At 54.6% G+C, this 3,161-nt stretch overlaps 1 protein-coding gene across 1 annotated transcript in view; it reads left to right on the forward strand.

Annotated features, from left to right (window-relative positions):
• The window catches only part of Cebpa (CCAAT enhancer binding protein alpha), a 2,784-nt gene extending 2,616 nt beyond the window's left edge, over positions 1-168 (forward strand). The window contains exon 1 of the mRNA XM_031386188.1: positions 1-168. This exon is cut by the window's left edge and continues 2,616 nt beyond it. The gene's annotated coding sequence lies outside the window, so the exon portion shown is untranslated.
• The last annotated feature ends 2,993 nt before the right edge of the window (positions 169-3,161 follow it).

Consider the following 3,161-nt stretch of genomic DNA (forward strand, 5'->3'; position numbering starts at 1 on the left):
TGGAAAAAAGGCCACCTCCAGCCAATTCGAACATACCCCTGCGGCTGGGAGCAGGGGTTGACTGCTTCCTTCTTTTCTTTTTTTTTGGGGTGGGGTGGGGTGGGGACACAAAGTTTCATGCTAGATGTCGTATGTATTATATCTATAATATAAACATATCAAACTCAATTTTGGTGTCTTTTTAAAACCAGAGAGAAGCCACTTGTGAGGTTTGCTCTGGGCTGGGTTCCGTTTGAAACAGCATTTCCTGTGTCCGGGGTCCTAAGTTCGCATCTCTGGAGTCTCTCTTTACTGTGGTGATGTCCTGTGGCAGTCAGGGAACGGGTAAGGACTAAGCTGAGACCGTGCTGAGTCTAAAGACTGAGTCCCTTGGAATTCGGGGGTGGAGCGGTAGTGCTGTCTTAGGGTCACAGTCTCTCTCTGCATCCTAGAAGAAGAGGGAGCCAGAAGAGAACCCCTTTGCCTGATGGGAAAGCCCACCTAGAAGCTCTCAGCTTAAGGGACCCTTTGGCCACACTCCCAAATCACTCAGCTCCAGCTCTAGAGAACAAGGCTCACACCACCTTTGCCCAGCCTTTCAGTGGAGCCCTGGAGAACGGGACTCTTCAACCCTCCCTGCTCACTTCCCAGTCTCTGGTGCTGGCTGGCCCAGAGCAGCAGCTTTCCAGCTGAGCCCCCTTTGTACCTGCCTTACCTTAGCCTACCTAGGGAGGGGGGCAGCAACCCATAGATCATCTGTGAGAATTCAGCTGCCCCACTTTCTCCATCCCAGCAAACAGGGGATTAGCTTCTAATGATTTCATATCCACTGCTACAACTGCCCACGAGGTGCAGATATCCAGTTGGCTGTAGTAACAGGCAGGTAAGGAAAAGGTGGCCCTTCATCGCCATCCCTGCGGGAACCCAGAGGCCACTGGGCTCTTCACCTGGAGTGGGATTGCTGAGCCAGCTTACAGTATATGTTGGTGAGCAATGACAAGTTCTTTTAAATCCTGCAAACTTCAGTGGGACCAGACTTTGTGGTTAAGTTGTCCCACCAACCCCTTCCCCCACCACCTTCTCTGTCCTGTGCCTTGCCACCTCTTCACCCATGGCTGCCCTTGGCAGAGGAAAGGCCAAAGCCCAGTGAGGAGGCGGTGGCCTGCCCCGTCAGCCTGGGAACTAGGGAGGCAGAGCCCCACCGCCTGCCTGGAGGCTGGGGCAGGCCGTGGCTTGCCGTCCCCAGCAAACCCTCTCTGAGTTCAGTGTGGATTCCAGTTTTTCTTGTTTACAGGGAATGATCCTTGAATCCCCCTTTGCTCCCAGAACAGGTCCTAGGCTGAACGGGGGAGGGGGACCTCCTGCTCTCCTTTCCCTACCACCTGACATGAGGGTGGTCATCTCTCCAGGGGCTCGCGGAAGGGCATCATCCTTCCTGCACACCCAACCCAAGTTTCAGTGTAGGCCGAATTGGGAACAGGAAGGCCCAATCAAGGATACCGCCAGTGTGGTCTGTGTTGGGTGTGGGGGGGTACAGTTTGGGGTGGCCCTGTCCAGTGTGTGCTCTATGCCTGGCTGGGAGTGGCCTTCCAGGGAATTCATACTTCATGAGTAACTGAATGTACCCCTAAATATTCATTAAATGCCTTCTTATGCCAGGGCCTGTGCCCAGGACTAAGGCACCACTGAGGATAGACTCAGGTCTTGCCTTGGGGAGCTGACAACCCTGTGGCCCCAAGCCATGTCACCATGTCAGGGTAACAAATGCACTAAGGGGCTTTTCTTGATATGGAAACAGCAGCCTGGATAAGCCCAGTATCTAATGAGGCCAGCCCCCCATGGACCCTGTCCTCAAATGCCTGCAAACCTCTGCCAGGCATGTGCCCTGCCCAGGACACTGCCTGGCTGCAGGACCACTTCTTTCTCCAGAACACTCCTAAGCCCCCGGTCCCCTGGCAGCCTCCAGGAGAGAAACGAGGGCGGTGACTCCTTTGCCACCAGATAGCTTAACGCTGTCACGGATGTCACCCTTATCTCTTGGATCTCCTGGGAATCTGTGAACACGGGGTTTGGCCCTGACACCTGCCATGAGCCACTGGGAAGGGTGAGGAGTGTCCACCCCTCCCAGGCTTCCCACCCCTTCCTTCCCAGCCCAGGTGGAACCTGCCTGGCCTCCACAAGCTGCTGATTTCACAAGAGGGGAGGGGGCCCCTCATCTTGAAGGTCAAGGGGAGCAGAAACTCTGATCTTCCTTAACTAAGAAGCAACTTCTTCCAAGGTGTCCATGGGCCTTCTGCAGATGTGAAGGACCCTTGCCCGGATGATGTTAATGCTCTAGCTGCTGCTTTGCTGTGCTGCTGGTAGAGGAAGCTCTTTTCTTTTCTTTCGTTTCTTTTTACCCCTTCTTTTCTCCCATCGCATGGCCCTTTCTTCCTTCCCCCTTACCTCACTCCTTCCCCTAACCCACCATCTCTCCCTTGCTTCTATAATGCCACCTCTTCTTTCTCAGCCCTACCCCTCCCCACGCTCATCCTTCCCGGTGGACGGAGCCTTTAACGAAAGCTGTAACCTAGGAAAGAAACCAATTCACTATCAAAGCATCCTAGCCCCATCCCAGAACAATTAAACAGCCAGATGGAATCTCTGGGAAAACGCATTAATAACGCGAACAATCTGTGCAGGCCAGGCAGGAGCCCAGGAGCCTGGAGCAGGGGTGGGGTTTGGGGGTGGGAGTGGGCAGAGGAGAGCTGGGGATGCTGGGGTGTATGCTTCCTGCCCCATCCTGCCCATGTGGTGCCCAGAGAGGAGCAGGACCATCCCAAGGGTATGCTAAGTCTGCCAGCAGCTGTTCTGTCCCCTCTGGCCCTTGCAAGGCCCACTGTACGCCCTGGATCCTGGTGGCTGCAAACAGAGCCAGACAAATATGGAACCCATTACTCAGCCAGCCACAGCCACAGCCAGCCCCATTCTGGCACCCGAGCTCTTCTCTTCTCTTCACTTTTGTTTTTATTTATTATTTTTCTAGCTTTCTGGCCCCACCCATTAAGAACAGGCCTCCCCGGGTGGATGGAAGCCGCCTTCTCTTCCTTTGCTGTGCCCACATCCACTCCCCGTGTGGACAATAGCAGAAGCTGGCCCAAGCCCCTGGAGCTCCCCACAGAAATGAAAAGCCCAGGGTCCAC

Source organism: Mastomys coucha, unplaced genomic scaffold (genome assembly GCF_008632895.1).
Source record: "Mastomys coucha isolate ucsf_1 unplaced genomic scaffold, UCSF_Mcou_1 pScaffold21, whole genome shotgun sequence".
Classification (NCBI taxonomy): Eukaryota; Metazoa; Chordata; class Mammalia; order Rodentia; family Muridae; genus Mastomys; species Mastomys coucha.